Source organism: Mixophyes fleayi, chromosome 4 (assembly GCF_038048845.1).
Source record: "Mixophyes fleayi isolate aMixFle1 chromosome 4, aMixFle1.hap1, whole genome shotgun sequence".
Taxonomy (NCBI): Eukaryota; Metazoa; Chordata; class Amphibia; order Anura; family Limnodynastidae; genus Mixophyes; species Mixophyes fleayi.
This window is the reverse complement of record NC_134405.1, coordinates 285121885-285137111: the sequence shown is the minus strand read 5'-3', so window position 1 is coordinate 285137111 and position 15227 is coordinate 285121885. Positions and strand designations below refer to the sequence as shown.

Here is a 15227-nt window from a genome sequence, read left to right as displayed (position 1 = left end):
GAGGAGTCGTCATTGGTGATGGTCAGGAAGCAGGCCTTCGGAATCCGGATATCAGGGTAAGTCTTGTCAGGGTAGTCAGCATCGATTTGCTGACTACCACCAATATTCTCCAATGGGGCACTTTAATTTAAAAAAATTAAATTAATAAAACTTAATAGAATTAAAAAAGGTAAAACAAATACACACATTCATTCCAACCCCTATAACTTTTCATAAACTATAGAAAATGACATATACTGGATATTCACATAAGCAGGAGAAATAGGGGAATACATTGAAGATTATTTTTTTGCACTAACTGTGTGAAAATAATCATTTTAATCATGAAACAATGTATTTTTTTTTACTATTTTTTAGGGATGTGCACCGGCCACTTTTGGTGTCTCGTGTTTTGTGTTTTGGATTTGGATTTGCTTGATGTTTTGGGTTCGGATTTGTTTCGCAAAACACCTGTCGAAAGGTTTTGGTTCGGATTTAAGGTTTTGGATTCGGATTTATTCTGAAAAAAGCATAAGAAGTTCCAAAATCAAGTTTTTGGGCTTATTTTCACTCCTACGCTATTATTAACCTCAATAACATTCAATAACAATCATTTCCACTAATTTCCAGTCTATTCTGAACACCCTCACACCTCACAATATTGTTTTTATTCCAAAACGTTTCACCGAGGTAGCTTTCTGGACTGCATAGTGCAGTGGTCCCGGTACCCAATTTGGTACCGGGGCCACAATATATCACCCTCAACTGTTCTCAATTCCACCAAAAAAGTATCTGGACTGCGTAGTGGAGTGGTCCCCACAATATAATAAAAAAAACCTCAACTGGTCTGAATTCCACCAAAAAAGTATCTGGACTGCGTAGTGGAGTGGTCCCCACAATATAATGAAAAAACTCCAATTGTTCTGAATTCCACCAAACAAGTATCTGGACTGCGTAGTGGACTTTGTAATATTGTAGTACCAATGGACTTATACTGCAGAATGGGTGAACTTTGTATTATTGCAGTACCAATGGACTTATACTGCAAAATCAGTGAACTTTGTAATATAGCAGTACCACTAGACTTATACTGCTGAATCAGTGAACTTTGTACTATAGCAGTACCAATGGACTTATACTGCAGGATTGTTTTGGGATATTTTTTTATTTTTTTTATAATTACTTTTTTGTAATTTTTTTTATAACTTTTTTTTACATTTTTTATAATTTGGGAATAATGGGGAAATAACAATGCCCTTAGAATGACAGAGCACAGGACACAGCACCACTGGACTGAACAGGACACAGCACAGGACCTAGCAGCACCACTGAACTCAGAAGGACAGAGCACAGGACACAGCACCACTGGACTGAACAGGACACAGCACAGGACCCAGCAGCACCACTGAACTCAGAAGGACAGAGCACAGGACACAGCACCACTGGACTGAGCAGAACACAGAGCACAGCACAGCACAGCACAGCACAGAACTGAACAGCACGAGATATAGCAGGACAGAGGACTACCTAACACACCCTCCCTCTACCCTGATCAATGCCCGAGTGAAGATGGCGGCGACTAGTGGGGAATTTATAGGATCCGAGTATCGCGAGATCCGACAGCGGGATTATGACTCAGAGCCTCGGTTTCAGTTTTGCCATTGGCGGGAATACCCTGATCTGTCTCGGATCCGGCTTGGATCCGCAACGTTCGGGTGGGCTCGGATTTCAGAAATCCGAGTGCGCTCATCTCTACTATTTTTGTATAATTTACCTTTTATTTATCCCTAAAATATTAAATATTTTCTATTTGCAAATGTTACCTAGGGCTAGATGTACTAAACTGCGGGTTTAAAAAAGTGGAGATCTTGCCTATAGCAACCAATCAGATTCTAGTTGTCATTTATTTAGTACATTCTACAAAATGACAGCTAGAATCTGAATGGTTGCTATAGGCAACATCTCCACTTTTCCAAACCCGCAGTTTAGTAAATATACCCCCTAGAGAATTCCCTGTCATTGTTAAGCTAACAAATAAAAAGCTATTGTCATTCATACAGCACAGAGCAAAGATAACACGGACTTCAAGTGGTTAATAGATATATTTCTAGGTATGAATTTGTTCAGTTTTATAAATTACATTTCTTAAAAGACAAAAAAACACATTTAATATTGATAGTAATTACTTTCTGAAACTTTGCATGGATTTTACACATTTGCCTCCGAAATAGGAACAACAATAAAAATGGGAAGTTAATGTCCTAACAAACAATTAGGAAACTGAGAAAAAAATGTTTTTAGCCCATTGAGAAGTGACAAAAAAGATATTTTAGCCTTAGATCCAGATCTATAGGGATCCCAAACAGACCTACCCATTCCTATCGGTACTAGAGTGTGTAAGATAAAGGAGAATTACTAAATGTTTAACAGATACAAAAAGAAAAGTCGATGTCCTGTTTATAGTCTTATAAAGCGACACCACTAGTAATAATCAGACTAACCTGAATATGTTATATTATATAGCATTTTGTTATGTTCTGTGTACATTGGAATGTTATAAATTTCATAAAGATTAAAGAGCAGCAAAGTCTGTACCTTACTGCACCCATGCTGAACAAATCTATGTAGAGACAATAAATGACTAACAGTAATGGTTTTAGTATTAAGCTGGAATTGTAAAGGGGAATAAGCTTCTAATAACAAGCATGTAAGTTAAAGTAAGGCGTAGAAGGATTATCTTTTGAAAATAAAATGTTAATATAAATTGCAGCTCTAATGCCATTCTTTCTTGCTGATGTCATATCTGCAAATTTGCATATTTATTTTAGTTCTCATGGCGCTAGTTCTGTTTGTGAAAAGGAACAGACAGACAGACCGACAAAGCCGGTAGTGGAGCTTGCACAGCTCAGTGAATATACATCTGCACATTCTCCATGTTCTTGTAGAGTAATGTACATTTCTTCAGTGTTGTATGATAGGATAATATTAGCTTCAACTCTGTGTGTGCAGTGAAGTGTGCAGGAGTTGTGATACAGTGTACAGGAGAACTATACCTGGAACTGATCTTGCTTATTTTGTAAAAGTTAGAGCCATGGGGCCTGATGTAGAGTTGGATGCAATTTACACTTAAATCCATAGTTGCCTATTTGCCCGGAATGTCCAGGAGACTCCCGAATTTTTGGTAGTTCTCCCGGACTCCCGAGAGAGGAGGCAAAAATCCAGCTGTTGCCGTTGTTGAAGATGGTGGGGATGGGGCTAAACGCGGCATTGTGGCCCCGCCCCCTGCTGTGATTGGCTAAAATTGCCTAAGATCAACACAACACGAGTGGCGACGCACCCCTCGACGGACCCCCTCCCGGACAGCTGCCTTCAAAAGTAGGCAAGTATGCTTAAATCATAAGTGTAAATTGCATCCTGTAATTTATATAGGATTTCAAGTTGCACAGACTTGGTATACTATGCAAAGTGCACAGACACACTTCTTTATCTGCCTTATGGGCCGGTGTGCATGCTAAACTTAAGTGTAAAGCTGTTAAATGGATAATAAATAAATGTAAACAAAAACAAAGCAGCGTGCTTCTCCCCCTAAACAGCACTAGGGTCAGTTAAGCTGTTTGGGAGGGGAGCACACCTTTTTTTAAAATATAATTTTTTTTTTACTTCTTTTCTTAATACAGTAAGGTCATACTTGCCAACTCTCCCGCAATGTCCGGGAGACTCCTGAATTCCGGGTTGGCCTCCTGGACTCCCGGGAAAGCAGGCAAGTATCCCGCATGCTACAACTTACTCATCAAAATGACACGATTCACAGTGAATCGCATAATTTTGCCACCACCCCCCGTGACAAAATGACGTTTTTGTCGCGAAGGTGGGGCCAAAATGATGTGATTGACCGTGCCCCGCCCCCTCCTGCCCTCCAACCACGCCTTCTGCCCGGTTTCTCACAGAATTCCCTTTTCAAAGGTTGGCAAGTATAAGTAATGTCTTCTGCACCAGTAGAAAGCAGCCGCAACAGATATATCGCCTAGAGACATATTTGCGTCTGCTTTCAACTCAGCATAGCATGTTCATTGCTAGGTGTGAAGATACCCGGTTTTCTGGCCCAATTCTACCCATTTCACGCTGGCTGTCCACCCACGGGTGCCTTACTATGCCAGGGAAGTCTACCCAGTACCGTCTAGGATTCTCAGTCACTTAGGCAAATGCAGTAAAAAGTAAAACAATACATTTATTGTAACAAAAACAATCACTAGATTATTATATACACACAGTAAATAAATGCCAGGCAGGTTTACCACATTATCTGTCCCTTACCTTGCTAGCTTAAGGAGTTACAGTCACCTGGCTGTCCAGACTTCACGACCTGTGGAACTGCCAATGTATTTAGTTGGTGTAGGGGATGTCCTAGAGCAGCTTTAAATTTCAGTGTAAAAATAAAGGTATCAAGTATTTGTGTACTAGATGAATAAACAGCCAGTATTTAACTTGTGTGCTAAATAATAAACTAATTTGCACCCCTTACATTGTAACATGGTTTGTCCCAGAGAAAATTTACTCCCTTTTTTGCCTTATTTTCCTTAATGACTTAGGTCCGTAGTTTGTTAACCCACTCAGGGTTATGCTTTTTGAGGTTGGGTCCTTCAACAGGCAATTGGAAAACACTCCACAATGGCGCAGTGTTACAAGGACAAGTTATATAGAGTACACACAGGTGTTGCAATTAACATGATGATATCATAATGAACCATGTATGCAAGATTGAGCTTATAAGTACTACACACAAAAACTATAAAAAAAGGAATCACAATTTTAAAAAAAATATATAAATTATGACAATCAATCCTCTAGGAAATGTTGAAGTGAAAGTTTTCATTAAACCCATTGGCTGCTAAGGTGTTATGTTATTTAAAGAGACATTATCAATCACAAAAATGTTTAGATGAGATGGATTAGCACTGTATGTAACATGGCAACTTATTGCATTATTCTTAACCCTTTATTTGATCAATATTGGAACTTCTGAAACAACTGACTAAAGTAAACACACATTTAGATGTTACTGGAGAGCACCTCTGCCAAGGAAAGGGTAAAAATGTAAACGTTACTATGTAAACGTAATGGCAAAATTCATGTTGCTTAGGAGCAACATTGCAAAATAAAGTGTTAATGTAGGTTTGGTGTAAAAATACATAACATGATTGGCAATCTAAATGTTCTTGTTATGTGAAATAAATCTATCACTCTGGTTATATTCAAGAGTGCACATTTTGCACCTTCCACAGATCTTCCCTCTTTAGCAATATAAATATTCTGTCTTTCACCTGGAACGGAAGGTGCCAGTCTTAATTTGAGGCTGGCTGTCTCTGTCAGTACTGACTCAAGCAGAGGGTCTCATTTTAAAAGCTGCCATTGTTTTTAATAATTGATTCCATTCTTTATACTCTTTATTATAAAGTGTATATGAGCAGTTGGATTTCTTAGTGTTGTCAATAAATAATCTATATCAATCTAATCCACCTCACCTTTGAGATCAATTAAAAGAGAAGACTCATATCCATTTCCCCTAAAGCTTTCCATAAGAAAAATGGATTCAATTTCATCCTCCCAATCAAGGATACAATTCTTTTTCATTTTTAAAATCTAACTTTGGGGGATTGATCTAAACCAAAAGTTCTTATGGCCATTCCTTGTATCCAAATGCTTAGTTGCATCCGCTGCCTTAAAGTCAGTATGATAAGTTAAGCATTGGTTAAATGGACAGGTCTAAGAAAACAATAGACATAACAGAGTAACTGTATGTATGAAAGTTAAATTAAACTTATTGTTATTCAAATATGTGATGAACCTTTCCAAATCCAACATAGTCACGGTCCAAATAAAAATAAGATTATTAATGTACCGTTTCCATTGGTGGATATTTCTCCCTGAAAGGATCATAAAACTCAATTTGAAAATGATCCTGGAAACCTTGGGGAGGTTTGCTACACTCGGAGCCACTGAAGGACCCATGGCAAATCCAAGGAGTTGTAACTGAAAAGCGTATTTATATTTGAAATAATTATGATTTGTCAAAATTGTAACTAGTTCCGCCAAGAACATTATCCACTTCTTTGTAAAGTTAGATTGCCGTGAGAACCAAAGGTCAGTCTCAATATTATATTCATGGTCAATGACCGAGTATGAAGGCTTTACATGACAAGTTACAAGTAAATAATGTGATTCCCATTATATAGATGTGGAGTCTTTGGTAAACAATGGTAATAAGTAAACCATGGGTTGAAGAAAAGAAAAATAGGTACTTGGAGAAATGGGACGTAAAGAATGTTATCCCCACGAGAACATGTCTTATTTTCTGCCTGAGATGTCATTATGTTCATGTGTACATGCCCCTGACTCATTTTGAAATTCTAACATATGTCAGTGCAAGCAAAACTCATTTACATATGGAAAACCAATGGTACCACATTACCTATTAATCACTTGTTAATAGTCTTATTAAGAGGACTTCTATTACAGCTATTTTGACAGCATCAACCATTGGTTCAATGGAATGCAAAGCCTAACAGAAAATGATACAAGTGTATAAATTTGGCAGTCTGACCCCAAAGATCTTAATTTAGCACCTGATCATTTTGTCTTTGGGCAAATTGAATTGTTTCATTAAGCTTCACATAGCTGCAAATCAATTTCCAAATCTGACGGGAAAGAATTAATTATATGATATTGGCATATGCATCATTTTGTATTTTCTGTGTCAGAGACACGTTAATAAATGCCAGTTCCATGACATGCTATTTCTCTTAATAAATAATGAGATGTTTGTATTCGTTGCATGCTAAATGTATAAATGACAGCTCACTTCCTGCTTCTGATCTGCATTCTTTAGTCAATTAGAAAAGACAAGCTACATAGGGTGATATTGTAATAACTTTGCTTTGATGTCGAGAACTGTAACTTGGTTATTGGAGTCCACTTACTTTGTATGATTTGTAATTGTTTCAGTGGTTTGGAATTTTGCAGAGCCTTATAAATAAATGATGATGATGTTTATTATTTTTACATTATATAATACATTATTTTTTGGGCTATCAGGGTTAAAGCTACAAGCTTTTAAGACAATACGTTTAACATGTCAATATGCAATTTTTATGATAAAATAAAACCAGTGGTCACAAAAAAAGGAAAATGTGAATAAGGGACATTTAAGTAAACATATAAATATTACATCAAAGAATCTAGCTGCTGCCTCCGCTCACCCTCCACCACCACAGCCTGATGCTGGGATCCTTGCTATGGCCAATCCTAAGAGTTATGTGTCACAAGCATCAAAGTGAATCTTCTTTTCATTTGTATTAATAGGGGAATGTTTCTTAAGGAGTGTGTTAAAAAACAAAATATTTCATTTAACTTTTCCTTAGTCTACCGGAAGGCATTGTGAAGGGCTATTGTGCTTTTTGCCAAGTAAGCATACCTGGAGTGTAGCACAGCACATACAGGTAAAGGTAGCATAGGCAAACCGAGGGGGGGGGGGGGGTACCTAGTGCCTGAAAACCCCCTCCAAGCCTGGGGTACTGTATATTTGAGGTGGCTGGACACTGCGCCCGCTTCACACGGCTCTGCGCTGCGTGCACCTAACAATAGTCCACGCAGCATTGCCCATGTATATTATGGGGATAGGAAGAGTTGGAGAGCAACCAAGCACTGTCTGCAGTTATAGTCACGCCCCCATGCATGCTGGTCACGCCCACTGGTGGCGTGGTGTGGAAACCCCCCTCTACAAATCCTGCATTTGCCCCTGCATAGGGACATTCCAGTCTCCCTGTTTGTAGTGCACAACATTTCCACATGCACATGTTGTCACCTGAGGCCTTCCCCTTCTGTTCCTTGTAATATTAAGGCAAAAAAAAATAAAAATAAACTTAGGTATCCGTCTTTGGCCTTTTTATACTTCAGGAGGTATCTATATAGTATAGGTAAGCATTCACTATTGAACCTAAGAAAGTGCATTATGTGGTTAAGTTAGGTAATAATTTTATCTCTGGCCAATAAAATTAGCAGACACTGATGAAGAGTATATAAATAATCTATTATTTTGTATATGAACATAATATACGAACAGATTCAGCCACAAATGAATAGGAAGGTGACTGTGCACATGGAAATCCTCCCCCTATCTGGGACTATGGATTGTAAATACCAGATAATCTGGTTTGGAGCATTTGGTCAGTAATTAACATATGAATGCTGTGAGTGGTTCCTGTAAAAGGTAGTATCCTCCCACAAGAAGGGTTTTACACATGATTCAAAAATAGTTCTGTCTCTTTCATGCCTGGTGCCCAGACTGAGAGGACATGCTGCTTTTACTACTAGGTGAACATGTAGGGAAGTGAGCCACGTCATGGCCTACAAAGGCCCTGACTAGTATGGAGTTTGAATGGAATGGGTGAGAGGTGAGTGTTAGACTGGAATTGTGGTGTGTTGTTGAATGGAGGATGGTTGAATATGATATGAGAATGAAAGATCATTTATAAAGCTGGTAAATGTGATCGGAATTGCCTGAAGTTCTGTACAATTCTTGGAATTCCTGTTGTGTTTGGGATAGATTGTTGATATAAATGGAGGCGTTTGTGTTATATATGGTTCTGTGTTGGTTAAGTTTTGGTCATGGAAGCATTGGTGTTATACATAGTCCTGTGTGGTTCTGTGTTGGTTAAATGCTGTAATGGAGTTTTTGAATGGAAATAGTTGTTTTATGCAGTTTAGTGTATATGCATAGAAAGTGATGGATTATTCAGGAAGTGATCAGATTGTTAAATATAACGTTTTGTTAGATTGTTGGTTTAAAGGGAAAGTAGAGCAGATGGATCTGGTTGTAACCATGTGTTAAAAATGGCTGTTGGACTTAGTGAGATGAATGAAGTGTGTGTGTGGATTACCCCTCCTCCCACTGCATCACACACATTACATTCACACACATACACTTACACACACACACACACAGTAACTTATATATTTATATTACAGGCAATAAGTGTAATATATGGCCACAAAATCTATGCTTTGTGTAAAATATTGTTACGCTGTTTATTGTTCTATAATATAATACAACACACTTTAAATTAAGTTATATCTTGCTGTGGTTAGTCTTGAAGCCTGTGTATTTAAGGGAATATAAGAATGATGTTTCTTAGGTTAATTTAGAAGTACCTTTGCGAGGAGTTGGTTGACGGTAATCTAATATATAAATGCTTAGTGGCGTCTGTCTATCTGTGTGTGTGTGGGAAAAAAAGCCAAGTTGCAGCGCCACCTGCTGGACAGAGTTATACACTGACCTACTAAATTCTTAGTGTGTGTGGGAAAAAAAATTCAAAAAGGACTGAAATTTGGTAGGGCTTAAACTCATTTTCATGAGGTAATTTTACCTCATAAACACACATGTGTCGAGGCGTGCGTTAGTGTGTGCGTTAGTGTGTGTGTGTGTGTGTGTGTGTGTGTGTGTGTGTGTGGAAAAAACTATTTTCTCAGAAAGGGCTCATCCAATTGACCTGAAATTTGGTATACTGACATTATTTGACAAAAAAATTAGAATAGTCAAGTCAGTTAACTTCCATCATCCCCCCTTCCCCCCGTGGGAGGGGTAGTAAAGGCTAAATTTACAAGTTGAGGGGTCAAACTCATTTTCGTGAGGTAATTTTACCTCATGAACACACATTAAAAAGGGCGCTTGCATCGGGAAGTAACGATCTTCCCCTGAGGAGGCCTGGGCTAGGCCCAAATGCATGACAAGAACCTTTTTAAGACCTTAAGTATCTTGATTTGACTAGAATGCATGAGTATCATGCACGGGTTAACTTGTAGTCATATATATAACGGTATTAAATGGTCATACATACATTTGCCAGAATATTAGGGAGATTAAAACCCATAAAGGAAATACAAATCCTTTAACAGACTCTATAAATAAGTTCTGCTTTGAAAAAACTTTTTTGGATGAGTAAAGTTTACTAACAATGCAAATGTGCCAATTTTTTTCTAATAAACCGGTAAAGCAAACAGATTTCACTGTTAATAGTTTTTTTGAAAAATGAGTATTTCAAAGACATATTGCATGCAAAATTTCCCAAAGGTCTTAAACTGAAATATGCCAGCACATTGCTAATCGAGCAGCTTTCATAACTGAAACTTGCAAAGGAATGAACAAGTAGGTTCAGAAGTGGTAATTGTAGCCAATAAAGACAACAGCAATTATAATTTAAGATGAAAACAAGCAATATCATATCGAGCAATGAAAGAACTTTTAAAATAATCCAGTATTCTAGAGGGAGCCACATTTATTTTCATGGTCACTATGTTTTTGTGTTGTTTTTAAAATTGTATACAACAGTATATTTTTGCATTATTTGTGTGCCGTATTAACCTAAAATATGTATTGATTTCTATAATGCTCTGTAGGAAATTAAAAATTCTAGTGACCTTCAATATTTTTATATATGAAGCAATGCCTAGAAGATTCCTTTCCTATAAATTCTTTTTTTTTCTTTAACATCAAAGGTTTTTATGGAAGTTTTGAAATGGAACAAAATAATGTAAACAAGGTACAGTCGTTAATACTGTAAACAGTACAAGCCAAGTAGCTATAAGAAAAATAAAAAGCCCCACACCATGGGAAGAACATAAACCAGAGATAGGGGGTGAAAGAGGGGCGAGAGGGAGGAGACAAATCTAAAAATAAGTAGCATATCAAAAATATACACTCAAAACCACCATCACCATAGGACCTATAAATACTAGGCTGTTGCCAATGGGTTCCGGAGGGTCTAGTGTTCCATATAATTCTCATACCATGGGAACCATTTGATCAGGGGGGAGGACACTGAAGTGGAGTATTTAAACCCAATGGTTTCCATAACATAACTATTTTGAGTTTTGCCAACAATATTAGAAAGAAGGGGTAGTGAAGGGGACTTCCAGTGTTGGGCTAACGCCGCCCTAGTGGCAATGAGAATGTACCCAGCGATGAAGTGATTATGACGCTAGAGCTGTGGGATAGAGGTGTTAGAGAGCCATGGCAGGGCATGGTAGGATACTGAAGTTAGTGACCTGGATCAAATGGAACACTGCTTCCCATAATGGTCTGAGTCTCGGACAGTCCAGAAAACATGCATAAAAGAGCCAATCTCACCACAGTCTCTCCAACAGTATTTAGACACTGTGGACCAGATCCTGTGTAGTTTATTAGGGGGTGACATACAGCCTATGTACAACTTTAACCAGCATTTCTAAGTGGTTAATACACTTAGACATTTTATAGACGTTCTGAAAGATATCCTCCCAATCCTCTGCGATGATAGTGTTCCCCAAATCAAACTCCCATTTAGTCTGAACCATTAGATTGTGAGATTCAGTAAGGGATAGAAGGGTCTGGTACCATGTCGAAATGCCACCTGAATGGTTAAGAGAGGCGAACAACAATCCTTTCATATGAATTTTAAACAAACACTGTCACTGAAATGTCTGATGTTGAAATATTATGCCCATAATTTATTTTATAGTGACTAAAGCTGGGAACACACTACAGGTTTTTCACCTGATTATCATGCCAATCACATGACAAATGACTGTAACTCTGATATCGCATTAGTGTCTATGCTCCAACGATCATGTTTTACGATCATAGACTGAAACTTCTCCATATTGATATCACCCAGTGCCACAAGTGAGTCCTTGTTCAGTAATGTGCACCCATTACTTACCTTTTTGAATAACAGTCCAGACACATAGGGCCTAATTCATCTTCGGACACAAGTCCTGTTGTGTGCCATATCCTACCTGACATTGTTCTGTGCATGCTCAGAAACTTTACGTGCTTGCAATTCCAGTCCAAGCACAAATGGCATTTCCGACTGCCTACGACTTGAAGGGCGGAACGGGGGAGGGAAGGGGTGGACAAATGTAAGATATGTACAATATGTTGGTGTGCTGAAGCTGAGTGCATGCACATTTGTCCAATTCAAGTTCTGGACAACTCATAGGTATGTGATTTTTAAACATATCACTTGCACCAGCTACAGGGCAGGTGTAAGTGCCAACTGATAGTGATGAGTTGCGCCGTATGCATGCTAGAACATGTGTTTTCAATTAAGAGAAAATGTAAAAATGCATTTTAAGCACAGTACACATTAAGAACATCCTGATTTATGTATTTCATGTTTTTATATGTATTTTTAATAATGATAATAGTATTAAGAGTTCTTAATGAATTTAATTTCGTTTTTTGGCGTGCGTTCTGAGAACTTGATATTGCACAGATGCATGTGCGTACCCTGTTCTGTCTGTCTGTATATGGCAAGTGATATATAGCCAGAGCGTACTTCCACCCAGATTCAAATGGAAACATTTCTTGAGATCCGCTTGTACTTAAGTACATATAATTAGTCTGACTTTTTTTTTTTTTTAAAAAGGAAATTGCATTAACATTGCATTCCAGGATGAATCAGGCTCATAATGTGCTGGGGATCATTAAATAAAACTGAAACACTGAGAGGAAGGATGTGACTTGTCCCAGAACTCAGTATCAGCAACCAGCCATCACCATTGTACTGATGACCTAGCCAATATAATTCAGAACTCCACTGAACCAGACATCCACCTTTGGACATTTTCACTACCATTAGGCGGTGACTGATGGTTTCAACATTTCGGGACGCCTAAAACACTGAAAGAGTAACATGATGTCACTCATTTAGTGACATGATGAGAGAGCATATGATCTAGTGGGAAGAGGGTTGAGGCAAGAGCAATGAGTGTGACTCGATATGGAGATTGAGACAACAGCTGCCTCCCCATACCATTCTCTTTGGTGATGATAGGCTATGGTTCACATTTTCTATATAGCTACCTCTAACAGTCTTTGTTTTGGAATCGGGATATGACTACACATTACATAGAGGGGACGTGGCATTGAGCTTCTGAAGAGCTGCATAACACTCCTTCCCCCAAAACTAGAGATGGGCGGGCTCGGTTCCCAGAGATCCGAATTCATCCGAATTTAGCCTATCCGAGTACCGAGCCGAGCATGCTCGGTACTCTCCCGCCCATTCGGAATCGAAATCGAGGCAAAGCGTCATTGTGACGTATTGGTATTTCTGAGCTTGGTTCTCGCGAGATTTGAAAAGCATAAATACCCGCCTCCACAGCAATCCATCGCCATTTGACAGAGGGGGAGAGCAGGGTTAGATCACAGGCTATATCAGTGCAGGGACAGAGCAATAATTGGACACATTATTGTTTCTATTCTAGACAAATCTAATATTAATACCAATTGTTACAGCAGTAAGAGGAGGATTTTTTTCAATTTCTGGCACTCCAAGTGCTTTTGGGGTGTCCCTTATTCACCATTCTTTTACAGTAATTTTTCTGGCTGTCAAAAGTCATATTTGTCAGCAGTAGGCTAAAAAATATTTTGCACTCCAAGTGCTGTTGGGGTGTCCCATATTCCCCAGTGTTTTACTGTAATTTTTCTGGCTGTCAAAAGTCATATTTGTCAGCACTATCTAAAACAATATTTAGCACTACAAGTACTTTTGGGGTGTCCCATATTCCCCAGTGTGAAACACTAACTTTTCTGGCTGTCAAAAGTCATATTTGTCAGCAGTATCTATCTAATACAATGTTGGCACTACAAGTGCTTTGGCCTCATTAAAATCGATTCAAAGCAGTCCACATATGAGCAGAATCAGCAACCCGGTTCTGTCACCAGTCCTGATGATGGTGTTCCCAGTATGTCATCTGGGAAAGGCAATGTCAAAGTACATAGTCTTTTTAAATCAGGGAAAAAAACACATACCAAAAAAAAGAGAGGAAGACAATCTGGTTTGTGTGTCGAATTAATGAAGGCCTAACTACCAGGAATTAAACTGTTTTTTTGATCATTTATTAGCTTTACAACTACATTACTTATCCAAGAAACAGGTGGAGCACTAAATTTGGTTCTTTTGTGACCAAAAACATTGATTTTTGAACAAAATACCAAAACCAAACCAAATCAAAACCAAAACCAAAACACGCAATGGCGGTTTGGCAAAACCAAAACCAAAACACGACGGTAATCCAGATCCAAAACCAAAACCAAAAGACGGGGGTCAGAGAACATCTTTACCCAAAACACACCACTGCATTACCATGATTACCTGTGGCAGGATAAACATACTAACATTCCAGCAGCCAGGACAAAAGTTTCTATTCTAATGGACTGCTGCTCCTAAAGTGGAAGAGGTGCTTTAATGCAAGTAGCTCTGTATAGCCTGAATAAAACCAGTGTAATGAAATACAAATGTTCTTTGCAGCAGCTGGGCTCAAACACTGTGCAGCTTAAGGGCATTTAGGAATCGCTAATGCACGGTAAAGTAAAGTGAGCATGTAGCCTGTAGTCAGCTTACAGGCAACAGTAGAATGAAATAAATGCCAAAGTGGAGGTGTTGTCAAAAGTAACCTATCAGATTCCATCTTTTATTAGGTGCATTCTAAAAAATGGTAGCCAAAAGCTGATTGGTTACTCTGGGCAACACCTCAACTTTTCTTTTTAGTAGGTTTGATAAATCTACCCCTAAGGATCATTTACAAATCTTCAAATATACAGTGCATTTCACATTTCGCCTATTTGTCTACTTTCACATAAAGCTGTAGTGGAATGTTAGAGCAACGCTGAACAATTTATTTTTATCTAGCTTTTAACTATTGTTAGTTGCATTTTTAAATGTTTAGCTTTGTCTCCTTAAATCTATGAACCGTTTGCCAGTTTTGTGTATTTTTCAAACTTGTAAAGCTTAATTTTCTTTCATCCAATTCTAATAATATTATTATGTGTGCACGTCACCAGGAAATACCTGAACTATGGGCCTTAAAGCTTATTAACTGACTTAATATGTGTCTTGGAAGAAAAAAGGCTAAATACATCTGATCTAAGCTTTAAGTAGCAGATATTAAAATAAGTCAAATTAACATAATATGCCCATGTAGAATATTTTTTCCCTTTCCTTTAAGATAACAGGGGCATTTTTTTAAATGTGCAAAAAAGAACTGTAATATATGGCAACAAATTAAAATCTATATTTTTTTTTGAGTAAGACGAAAGCAAATGTCTGGTTGCTATGGCTTATATCACCTTTTATTTGCAAATGTTCCTGTTCATTAGTTTTCAGAAATGTCACTAATGTGTTCCAAAATTAGCTTGTTGTAAAATCTGATCA

At 38.0% G+C, this 15227-nt stretch overlaps 1 protein-coding gene across 2 annotated transcripts in view; it reads left to right on the top strand.

The window, feature by feature from the left end:
• The window catches only part of DOCK2 (dedicator of cytokinesis 2), a 699501-nt gene that overhangs the window by 490279 nt on the left and 193995 nt on the right, over positions 1–15227 (top strand). The gene's annotated exons all lie outside the window — the stretch shown is intronic.